The sequence below is a fragment of the Dreissena polymorpha genome, chromosome 4 (assembly GCF_020536995.1).
Source record: "Dreissena polymorpha isolate Duluth1 chromosome 4, UMN_Dpol_1.0, whole genome shotgun sequence".
Lineage (NCBI taxonomy): Eukaryota > Metazoa > Mollusca > Bivalvia > Myida > Dreissenidae > Dreissena > Dreissena polymorpha.
The window spans coordinates 59,922,477-59,935,672 of NC_068358.1; the positions used below are offsets into that span (position 1 = coordinate 59,922,477).

Genomic DNA, 13,196 nt, shown 5'->3' on the forward strand with positions numbered 1-13,196 from the left:
ACTAACACGGATGTCCACAACAGAAGATGTGCAAGCTGGCTCTAATACTGATGCCCAAAAGAGATGACGTGCAAGCTGGCTCTTACACGGATGTTCACAACAGATGACGTGCAAGCTAGCACTAACACGGATGTCCACAACAGAAGATGTGCAAGCTGGCTCTTAGTCTTACACGGATGTTCACAACAGATGATGTGCAAGCTAGCACTAACACGGATGTCCACAACACAGGACGTGCAAGCTGGCTCTAACACGGATGTCCACAACACAGGACGTGCAAGCTGGCTCTGCCTCAGATATGTACTCAGAAGATGATGTTCAAGTTGGGAACACTGTTACAGCTATAAAATACAAAAACCATGTTTCATACTTGCATATTATTTTACTACATGTATTTCTTCCACAATAAAGTACATTATACTTATTATTTACATTCTGCTATTGATATCTGAAGGTTTACCAGATGCTTTGTTTGTGTGAAGATAGTTCATACCATAGATTAGCCGTAAAACACTTTTTAGACATAATGTGCATTCGGCTTTAAGCAATATAGCTCAGAATTCACTGGTTAAATCAAAGTTGTTGGGCTAAATTGGCTTGCTATGCAGACAAAATGTAGAGTTTTGAATCTGTGTCGTATCTGGTGTGAATGTTGTGTTATTTTATTTGGTCAGTATATCAGACATGTACACCTGTTATATGTTAACTGTAAGAGTTAAGAATGTCTTGACAGTCATTGTGTTTGTAATACATTGTGTTATCTTTCAGATGTGTGTGACAGTTAAATATAATAATCAATAATCTTCTTCTGCATGCCGGTCAAATTGTTCCGTGGTAAACTCCTCCCCACTCGTACCTGCTTTTTAGTCAACTTGTACCTACCCGAACTAAACCCGTACCCGATATACAGAAATAGGTGTAGGATGGTTAGCTTAAAAGTCAAACTCATAAGAGACAATGTTTATTTTCCTCTTAATGTTTCCACTTAAATTATCTAAGCATTTTTCACGCAAGTTGTTTGCTGCAGATATGTTTAACGCAGCTAAAGTGTTGATGAAAATTGACACTTGTGTTTGGTGTCTTTCAATGATTTGACAATTGTGACAAAATAAGACAAATGTAACAAGTCGAATAGTTTGAATGAGGTACGAGTTGACAAATTTGGGAACGAGTTGACCAAGGTACGAGTTGCCTTTGGGATGAATTGCCTGTAAAGCCTTGTTCTTTTTCTTTGTGAAGATGTATACGGTGCTGGACTAGAGCACATGACTGCCATAACAATAACTTGGCTCTATACTTACTGAGCTTAAGGGAAGATGTTTCTTACCCACAAACACTATTTCATTTTTGACGACATGAGTCTGACGTGTTTATGTTTTACCAGAGACGTTTGCTATGGAAAGCCAAAGGGGACCCCCGCTAAAATACATAAACTTATAAAGTAAATATCGGGATTTTCATTTTCCGCGGAACTTTCACTTTCCGCGAAAAACCAAGGCCAGCATAGCCATAAAATACTGCATACAAATCGAAATCTAAAAAGCGCGGAACTTTCATATATTTTCCGTCGGAACAATTATCTTTCAACCCTGTAGAGAATGCGGGCTCAAATAATCGCGCGGAACCTTAATATTATCTACTCTGTACAAATAGAAGTGTATAAAATCGCGCGGACCTAATCCACAAAGCGCGGAACACAAATATCTTCCGCGAAAATTAAGCATTGAATTACTGTACAAATCTCGGGTTGCTATGTAAATTGCGGGTTGCTAATGTAAAATCGCGCGGAAGATTCATTACTCCGCGCGATTTTCAATAGCATTGAATTACTGCACGAAATTCGGGTTGCTATGTGGTTACGCGATAAAATTTGATTGGTTCCGACACCTAGAAAGAACCAATCAAAACTCGCGTCTTATCCAGCATTCATGCAATCCTAATGATGACGTTTGTTTCACATTAACACAAAACCTTTTAAGGGCGAAAGAGTGATCAATTTTGATGACATTAGCGATGAGGTTAGTATTTAACATACATGAATTATGAATTTTAATGCAATTAAAACAGCTCAAGAGTATCGAGTGTTGTTTTCACGGTTTGTCTATATGCAAACGTCTCTGTTAAAACATAAACACCACACACGTCATAATCATATGTCGTCAAATAATGAAATATAGTGTTTGTGTGTAAGAAACATCTTCCCTTAAGCTCAGTTAGTAGAGAGCCAAGTTATTGTTATGGCAGTCGTATGCTCTAGTCCAGCACCGTATACATCTTCAATTAAAAAGAACAAGAACAAGGCTTTACAGGCAATTCAACCCAAAGGCAACTCGTACCTTGGTCAACTCGTACCCATTTTTAGTTCGGCGTCACTAGGTCAAAGTCACTGTGACCTCTAATATAAAACTTTAACTTAGGCTCTAAACTCAAAGTGCTTCCACATACAACTTTGAAACTTCATATGTAGATGCACCTTGATGAGTTCTACACGCCACCCCCATTTTTGGGTCATTAGGTCAAAGGCCAAGGTCACTGTGACCTCTACTATAAAACTTTAACATTGGCTCTAAAATAAAGTGCTTCCAACTACAACTTTGAAACTTCATATGTAGATGCATGTTGATTTGTTCTACACGCCACACCCATTTTGGGGTCACTAGGTCAAGGTCGGTGACCTCTAAAAAAAATAAATCTGACAAGCACCTGTAGCAGAGCGTGGCACCCGTTATGCGGTGCTCTTGTTGTCAACTCGTACCTCATTCAAACTATTCAACTTGTTTCATTTGTCTTATTTTGTCACAATTGTAAAATTCTTGAAAGACATCAACCACAAGTGTCAATTTTCATCAACACTTTCGCTGCTTATACATATCTGCAACAGACAACTTGCGTGAGCAATACTTAGATAATTTAAGTGGAAACATCAAGAGGAAAATAAAAATTGTCTCTATGAGTTTGACTTATAAGCTAACCATCCTACACCTATTTCTGTATATCGGGTACGGGTTTAGTTTGGGTAGGTACAAGTTGACTAAAAAACAGGTACGAGTTGACCACAATGGGTAGGTGTTTACCACGGAACAATTTGACCGGCATGCAGAACAAGATTATTGATTATTATATTTAACTGTCACACAAATCTGAAAGATAACACAATGTATTACAAACACAATGACTGTCAAGACATTCTAAACTCTTACAGTTAACATATAACAGGTGTACACATCTGATATACTGACCAAATTAAATAACTCAAGATTCACACCAGATACGACACAGTTTCAAAACTCGACATTTTGTCTGCATGCAACGCCAATTTAGTCCAAAAAATTTGATTTAACCAGTGAATTCTGAGCTATATATCTAAAGGCAGAATGCACATTATGTCTAAAAAGTGTTTTTCGGCTAATTTCTGGTATGAACTATCTTCACACATAGCATCTGGTAAACCTTCAGATAGCAATAGCAGAATGCTAATAATGAGTATAATGTTCTGTATTGTGGAAGAAATACATGTAGTAAAATAATATGATAGTATGAAACATGCTTTTTGTATTTTATAGCTGTAGCAGTGTTCCCAACTTGAACATCATCTTCTGTGTACATATCTGAGGCAGAGCCAGCTTGCCCATCTGACCTCTGTTGTGGACAACCGAGTAAGAGCCAGCTTGCATGTCATCTGTTGTGGACATCCGTGTTAGAGCCAGCTTGCACGTCCTCTATTGTGGACATCAGTGTTAGTGCTAGCTTGCATGTCATCTGTTGTGAACATCCGTGTAAGAGCCAGCTTGCACGTCATCTCTTTTGGACATCAGTGTTAGAGCCAGCTTACACATCCTCTGTTGTGGACATCCGTGTAAGTGCTAGCTTGCACGTAATCTGTTGTGGACATCTGTGTTAGAGCCAGCTTGCACGTCATATGTTTAGGACATCAGTCAGAGATAGCTTGCATGTTATATACTTGTGGACATTAGTCAGAGCCAGCAAGGACAATCTCTGTTGTGGATATCTGTCTTAGAGCTTGCACGTATCGGTTGTTCACATCATTGTAATAACCAGCTTGCACATCAACTGATGTGGAAATCTGAGTCAGAGCCAGCTTGCACATCATCCGTTGTGGACATCTCTTTATGATTCTACTCTTTGCTTAGATTGACACTGTGACTTTAGTGTAATATGTTACAACCTTAAGCTATTCCTACTGTTGAATAAAAATATTGTGTCATTAAAATATATTTTGTGGGATAATTTGTATGTTGAGTTGTATTGTTTGGTCATTGCAAAGTATCAAGTTATTTTAAGACAAGAAAAAGCTCATCTTTCATCGTGTATTTATATTAAAATTCTTGAATGTTAGTGAAGGTACAGTTCATATAATTAAAAGCAATTTTAATATGATTGCTTGTGTTTCATTGCACAGTCAATACCATCTTGTCTTTATGCTGACATATAGAACGGAAAAATAGTAAACTGTCGTTTTCATATGCAATGGGATTGTATATGAAGACTTGCATGTTCAGATGAAAAAATTGCCATAATTTTTCTCTTTATATTTTATTCCTGCTAAATGGTTGATGCAATAAAGTTTAGTCTTTAATGACTTGTGTTTCTTGTAATATAATTTGTAAGCAAATTTGGCTGTAGTATTAGATGCATGCTGTACAAGATACTGTAGAGCAACATTATATTGTTTGAGTATGAATAGATAATTCAAGGTGCACAGCCATTAATTTTGCCCTCCACCATCTCCGATTTTGGTTAGACAGTTGCAAGTTACTTGCATTAGTATGAAGTCTTAAAATAACTTAAGTATAATTGCTGTTGTGTTTATTAACCTTTTCCTGCTCTGAGGAAATTTTAAATTTTCTACATGCAAACATCATAAAAACCAGAACAGCCTGCAAGTAACTCACAATCTGTTCAGGTTTTATGCTGTTTGCTGCTCATCAGTATCCATGGGTTGGAAACAAAGCCTTTAAAACTTTAATATAGTAAGAAAGGTCTTAAATTAAATTTATTCTCGAATGTGTCTTAGTGCGTTTTTGAGTGGTACAGGGTTAAATGTCTCATTTTGTTTTTGATTATCTTTGGTTTATTGAACATATATGAGCCTTGCTCTGTGAAATAGGGGTTTAATGCATGTGCGTTTAGTATCCTCCCTGATTAGCCTGTGCGGTCTGCCCAGGCTAATCTGGAGTGCACATGCATTAAACCCCTTTTTTCACAGAGCGAGGCTCATATGTATTAGACAGTGCATTCAAATAATACAATTTAAATCTGAATCTTTTATTTAGTTGCAATACTTTAAAGCTTACTATGTTTGCAGTTTTAGTGAAAACACAAACTTTTAATCAAAGAAGCATATAATGTGTATTACTCATTTAATCAACTTCCACTTTATTCCATACACGTGTTGGACTCTGTGACATTATGTTCTGTCAAAGCTTTTTATTGCAAATTTATTAAACATAAATTGGTAACCTTGGGTATCCAAAAGGAATCCAAATTTTACTAGCCATAGACTTTCCAAAATGCAATTGTTTCTGAGAAGTATTTTTCTCTAGAAGGTGGCAAAACTCCTAAGCAATTCCTTTTTGGGCTAATGGTAGGGCTTATGCGTGTAACACCCATTGACAAATTATTAAATATACATTGAAAGGTCATTGTTCACAAAACAGATCATGATATAACATGATGCAGCATTTTGTTCTATATTAAATTAAATGTTGCTGAAAACAGTAGAATATTCAAATTATGGACATTTTATTCTGTTAATAATGCTATCTTTCTAACATTACAAATCAATAAAGCATGCTTAACAATAGCAGAACTCTTTTGACTTTTAATTATCTTTTCCAGTCTTTAAATCTTTACAAAATTCATTGTCCCACTAACACCATCCTATAAAACAGGTTATTGCTTCCAATTGTTAATCAACTATAAAGCATGAACAAAGGCACAAATATCGCAGTATCTTTTGCAAATGATACAAATGTCCATGGCCTCGATACGGAACAAAAAGCAAGATTTCTTGTCAGGCGGTAAGCTGAATCCTCCAGAACATTCGAAAAATGTCCATTTAATGCGCCACTGTGCCGTTCCTATTTAAATGGGCTTCATGCACAGAACTTGGCCATCCAGGTCATATGTCCAAACATTTCAAGTTACTGTCACAGACTGCTTGAAGAACTAAACTGCTGATAAACAAGGACCTATGCTCAGATGTTGAAGCAGGACATGCACTGTGGGTTCCATCAACAGTCCAATCATTCTACATCATTCATGAAATTCATAGGCAATGATCTTCAGCTCATGACGAGATTCTGGAAATCTGAAGTACTGCTCCATCATTGCTGACAAGACTCTACATGTTGAAATGACTGTGTAATGTTGAGTCCCTGAAATACAAAAGTAAAATTCATGCTAGAGTTTAGCCATATTAATTATGCTTGATTGCATTGAAAGCTTTATGCTTATTAAGATTCTAGAGTCCGTTTTCTGGGAGTAATCAGTACTTTGTATATATGAAGATAAAGAGACCGCTAATAAACAGGTTTGAACCCAAAATGTTCCCATCACTAGGTGAACACCATATCCACTACGCCAGCCTGACAAAGTAAATGAAGTGAAGCTTCTAAGTTATGTCTCATTTGATTGTTAACAAGAGCACGCCCTGCAGGTTCAGACCTCTCATCTATTTTTTTTAAAGTTGAAGGGACCTATCTCAATACTTCAATCACAAAGGAGGGAGAGGTGGGGTGGAGAAGGGTGTATAGTGTGGTGGTGTGGTCATTTATTACACTATCTTCCAAAAATGAAAAAATGATAAAAATAAATATTTGTGTTTTTAGCCATGTTTAAAAAAAAATGGGCAGGGGTATAGTGTGAGGGTGTGGTCATTTATTAGATGATCTTTCAAAATGAAAAAAAGTACTTTTTTCTTTTTTTTGGGGTGGGGCGTGGGGGGATGGTTTGGGTGGAGTCTATTGTGGTATGTCAGATAAGAGTTGCTTTGTAACGCTTGTAAAGAAGTTATGGAAATTTTAGCAAAATTTAATAATTTCACCTTGAGAGTCATGGTCATTCAAAGGTCAAGGTAAAATTCAACTTGCCAGCTACAGTAACTTATGATAGCATGACAGTATTTGAAGTTTGAAAGCAATAGCCTTGATACTTGAGAAGTAAAGTAGATCAAAACACAAAATTTAACCATCTATTCAAAGTTACTAAGTAAGAAAAGGACCATAATTCTATCAAAATGACAACCAGAGTTATTCAACTTGTCCTGTACTGACCCCTTATGATAATTTGCGAGTGTTCCCAGTATGAAAGCAATATCTATGATACTTTAGGAGTAAAGTGGACCAAAACACAAAACTTAACAAAATTTTCAATTTTCTAAGAATAAAAAGGGCACATAATACTTTCAAAATGCCAGTCAGAGTTACATAACTTTGTCTGCACAGTCCCTTTATGATAGTAAGTGTTGCAAGTATGAAAGCAATAGCTTTGATACTGTAGGAATAAAGTGGACCTAAACACAAAACTTAACCAAATTTTCAATTTTCTAAGTATAAGAAGGGCACATAATTCTGTCAAAATGCACGCCAGAGTTATCTAACTTTGCCTGCCCAGTCCCCTCATGGTAGTAAGTAAATAAGTTTTATACTTGATACTTTATGAGAAAAGTGGACCTAAACACAAAACTTAACCGGACGCCGACACCGACGCAGACGCCGACGCCAAGATGATGACAATATCTCTTTTTTTTCAAAAAAAAAAGATGAGCTTATAAATAAAATGTAACATATTGCAAACTTGATTACACGATTTTTCATAAATACTCTTTCAGCTTTTTATTTATATATGAAGGCTAGGGTCACTTTCTGCGAGCCTTACAAAAAAACTAACTATATTTGCAATTGTCAAGACTCCTTCACATACAATTTACCTTTGCTTATTCCAATATCCTTTAGCCAACCAACATTGTGCGGTCACGTACCATACATGGTTCCACAGTTGTACAGAATTCCTACAAAATAAATGAAGTATACATTTACAATTCAAATTTCTTTTCAAAGAATGTGTAGGTAACTAAATTCCCTATACATTACTTTAATGTCATAAAATAAATTTCAAACAAGGGCTGTTTGTAAAACATGCATGCCCCCCATATGGATTGTCAATTGTTGTGGCAGCCATTGTGTGAATACGTTTTTTGGCACTGTGACCTTGACCTTTGACCTAGTGACCTGAAAGTCAATAGGGGTCATCTGCCAGTCATTATCTATGTACCTATGAAGTTTCATGATCCTAGTCATAAGTTCTTGAGTTATCATCCGGAAACCATTTTACTATTTTGGGTCACCCTGACCTTGACCTTCGACTTAGTGACCTCAAAATCAATAGGGTCATCTGCGAGTCATGATCAATGTACCTATGAAGTTTCATGATCCTAGGCATAAGCGTTCTTGAGTTATCATCGGGAAACCATTTTACTATTTAGGGTCACTGTGACCTTGACCTAGTGACCTGAAAATCAATAGGGGTCATCTTCGAGTCATGATCAATGTACCTATGAAGTTTCATGATCCTAGGCAAAATCGTTCTTGGGTTATCATCCGGAAACCATCTGATGGGCAGACATATGGACATTCGGACCGACATGTGCAAAACAATAAACCTGCTCTTCTTCGGAGGGGGGCATAAATATTTAACAGATATTTAACAAATTAACTTGATTCATCAAATTAATCAGTATCGAATAATAGACCAGTTTCACAATATGAACACCGATACTATTTTTAGATATCAATCATATCACCTGACGCGTTGAATTGCAGAACAAGGCTGAACCTGGAACTGCATTTTCTTTTGCTATGCAAATTGCGTTGAATATCAAGATTATAATGCGCACTTGACACTGGTTACAATTAAGTCAAACATATGAATACAGACAACCATCACATGTCATGCTGTGTTAAGTAAAAAAATTGATAAGTAATTCAAATATAAAAATTATAACACCTAAATAATGATTCAAGGACATAAGTTATGTACTATTAGTGTATATTAATGAATTATATTTAATCTTTATATATAACAATAGATGTGTTCATCACAAACACAATGCCCACTACTGCGCCGCTTTTAATTATACATATATTTTTTTAACCTTTGACCTTGAAGGACGACCTTGACCTTGAACTTCCACCACTCAAAATGTGCAGCTTCATGAGATACACATGCATGCCAAATATCAAGTTGCTATCTTCAATGTTGCAAAAGTAATGGCCAACGTTAATTTTTTTTCGGACAGACGGACAGACTGACATCCTGACTGACGGACAGTTCAACTGCTATATGCCACACTTCCAAGGGCATACAATTTCCAGTTACCCATAAGCATCAGAGTAAATGTGGTCTGAAGACTAAACATCGATTATTGCACAAATCGAAGTCATAAATTAGCAGTATACAATACTAAGTATTGTAAGACTACAATTTTCAAAGGTAGGATGTGTACAATTTCATGAATTATAGAACGTGTAAGAGTTGAATCAAGCATCAGACAAAGTCCTATCAAATAGAAGAAAATGACACAAATGTTTAGCATTAAATTTTTGAAATATTAAAAATATATAGGTATAAAGCACTTTATAATTATGATAAAACTGGCTAATATGTATACAGTATTTAGTTTCTGACAATCTTTTTGGACAGATGACTTTCAATGTTGACAATATCTTTTATGTTCAGTAAAAGCAACAATTGAGTATTTGGCGTTAAATTATTCCAAGAAACGGCTACGCAATGCTACAACCATGAGACGCCATGGTCACATGGAGGTGTCATTAATTGCGTTAAATGACCAGATGACCAGATAACTACAAAATGTGGTTTATGACATCACGTTGTTATTTAGTATTTGTCTGCACAGTATCTGATCATAAAGAGGTTATGGGTTTGTGCTGAATACAGGGGAATTTAAACGCAAGTTCTATCAATAAATAAAATAATTGATTAATCGCCCAAATAATGCGAAAACAAAGAGTGTCAGATAATCCAATAAGTTTAAGACTGTCAATTTACACACACTAAGAATTGAAAGCCATACTTGGAGTGTCAGAGTTTGTGCAAAAAAAAAGAATACAAACAAGAATACAAACAAGTACTTTAATCAAGAAAATGTATTTCATATATTGGCACTTAAAATGGAAAGTATATATTAAGTAATTAATGGCTATTTCTGACGAAGTCAACTTGTGTTGGCAATATCATTAAGTAGATCTAGCTGAATGATCAAAAGCAGAGCGATATTGCGATGCACTATTAGAAATCTCTACACGTTCAGCCTCATTCTGGAATTCTGCAATCATTTGACTACCTGCTATATTGGCTTATTGTGAAAAGGGTCTATTCACTTATAAATACTTTTAAAAAGTAGATTTTCCATCACTCTACAGCTGTTGGGCTTTCTTAAAGGGATCTTTTCACGCTTTGGTAAATTGACAAAATTGAAAAAAGTTGTTTCAGATTCGCAAATGTTCGTTTTAGTTATGATATTTGTGAGGAAACAGTAATACTGAACATTTACCATGGTCTAATATAGCCATTATATGCATCTTTTGACGATTTTAAAACCTAAAAATTATAAAGCGTTGCAACGCGAAACGATTGAATAATTTGGAGAGTTCTGTTTTTGTCGTTAAATTTTGTGAAACTACGAAGATTGCTTATATAAGGTATAAACTACGTCAAATATGTGTACTCGGCGGAATAGCTCAGTAGGCTAAAGCGTTTTTACTTCAGGACTCTGGCAGGACTCCAGGGGTCACTGGTTCGAAACCTGGTCCGGGCAATGTTCTTTTCCTTTTTTAAATTTTATTCTTGATTTTTTTACTGGAGCTTTTACGATCCAATGTTTACATTTATCGATATAAAGCATTTAATGAATAAGTTAAAAAATGCCAAAATCTGTGAAAAGGCCCCTTTAAAGGAAGTTTGGGAGTAAAATAAATCTACTCCAAGTTTTTATCACAAAAAACTTCCAACAAGTGGAGAATTAGCCGCATTTAGTGGATGATTTAGAAACATGATTAATTTAAATTAGATCTACATGTAATAGCTATTGAAAAGTTAAGTTATCCAGTTATTCTTGCTGCAATGTGGATAAGAATAATATAAACCAATGGCTGACAAACCTGATATCAGTGATATGTTTACCTTTGAAGTCGAAATTGAGACCTGAAATCTGTCTGTATAGAGAGGCACAATTTGTTTGGCATATCTTCAACCATTACTGGCAACACACACCTACAAAATTTATATATAAATTATATTAAAACATAAATTTATTAATAATTTTATTTATTAATTTATGGTGAAATGTTTAAATCTAGGTCAGCTATAACGAAACTAAAAACGGATTAAAAACAATACCTTATTTTAATTAATAGGTTGAAAACAAAAATAAATGTATTAATATATTGACGTTCAACTGAACGAATACAAGACACAAGTACATTACATTACATTAAGTTATTATTTCAGTCGCATTCGGAGAAAACTGGGCTTAGTGCATGTGCGTAAAGTGTCATCCCAGATTAGCGTAAGCCTGTGCAGTCCGCACAGGCTAATCAGGGACGACACTTTCCGCATAAACTTCATTTTCGGTAAGGAGGGACTTCCTTGAAATTAAAAATACCATTAAAGCGGAAAGTGTAATCCCTGATTAGCATGTGCGGACTGCACAGGCTAATCTGCGATGACACTTTACGCACATGCATTAAGCCCAGTTTTCTCAGAACGCGGCTCATTTAATTAACAATTGTCAACATTATGCATATTATCGGATAGTTTTACACAATATTAAAAAAGTACAAATACAAACCTGGTAATACATGTAAATGATCGTATGCAATACAGTTATTGATCCCAATCTGATCTATTTCCGAATTATCTGCGAATCCATCGAGTAGAAACAATAACCATGCAATTCGCTCCGCCATCTTGAAACGTTATACTTACTGATTGTGTTGCATTTGTTACAAAGTATCTGATTGGTTATTTCTAAGTATCGGATCCAATCAAATTTTTCGGGTAACTAGGGATTCTAACACCTAACAACCCGAGATTTGTACAGTAATTCAATGCTTAATTTTCGCGGACGATATTTGTGTTCCGCGCTTTTTGGATCTGGTATTTACTGGATTTTCTCTCTTCAATAGACTTCTTAAAATAGCATTCTACAATCTCCGCGCGATTTAAAACACTACTATTTGTACAGAGTAGATAAATAACGTTCCGCGCGATTAATTGAGCCCGCTTTTTCTACAGGGTTGAAAAATAATTGCTCCGACGGAAAATATATGAAAGTTCCGCGCTTTTTAGATTTCGATTTATATGTAGTGTTTTATGGCCATGCTGGCATTGGTTTTTCGCGGAAAGTGAAAGTTCCGCGAAAAATGACAATCCCGATATTTACTATATAAGTATATGTATTTTAGCGGGGGTCCCCTTTGGCTTTCCATAGTTTGCATATCGACAAACCGTGAAAACAACACTCGATACGCTTGAGCTGTTTTAATTGCATTCCAATTCATAATTCGTGTATGTTAAATACTTACCTCATGGCTAATGTCATCAAAATTGATCATTCTTTCGCCCTTTAAAGGTTTTGTGTTAATGTGAAACAACCGTCATCATGATGACTGTATGAATGCTGGATAAGACGCGAGTTTTGATTGGTTCACTCTAGGTGTCGGAACCAATCAAATTTTATCGCGTAACCACATAGCAACCCGAATTTCGTGCAGTAATTCAATGCTATTGAAAAATCGGAGTAATGAATCTTCCGCGCGATTTTTCATTAGCAACCCGCAATTTACATAGCAACCCGAGATTTGTACAGTAATTCAATGCTCAATTTTCGCGGACGATATAGACTTCTTAAAATAGCGTTCTACAATCTCCGCGCGATTTCATACACTACTTTTTGTACAGAGTAGGTTCAGCGCGATAAATTGAGCCCGCTTTTTCTATACTTAAAGATAGTTGTTCCGACGGAAATATATGAAAGTTCCGCGCTTTTTAGATTTCGATTTTTATGTATTTTTTTTTTTGGCCATGTTGACATTGGTTTTTCGCGAATGTGAAAGTTCCGCGAGAAATGAAAATCCCGATAGTTACTATAT

At 35.7% G+C, this 13,196-nt stretch overlaps 1 long non-coding RNA gene across 1 annotated transcript; it reads right to left on the reverse strand.

Annotated features, from left to right (window-relative positions):
- Positions 1-5,746: 5,746 nt before the first annotated feature.
- Positions 5,747-12,218, reverse strand: LOC127879699 (uncharacterized). Its single transcript, XR_008049217.1, has 4 exons — positions 11,894-12,218; positions 11,205-11,316; positions 7,952-8,032; positions 5,747-6,398 (listed from the first exon to the last, which is right to left on the reverse strand). It is a non-coding gene; the product is annotated as an uncharacterized LOC127879699 (long non-coding RNA).
- Positions 12,219-13,196: the final 978 nt, after the last annotated feature.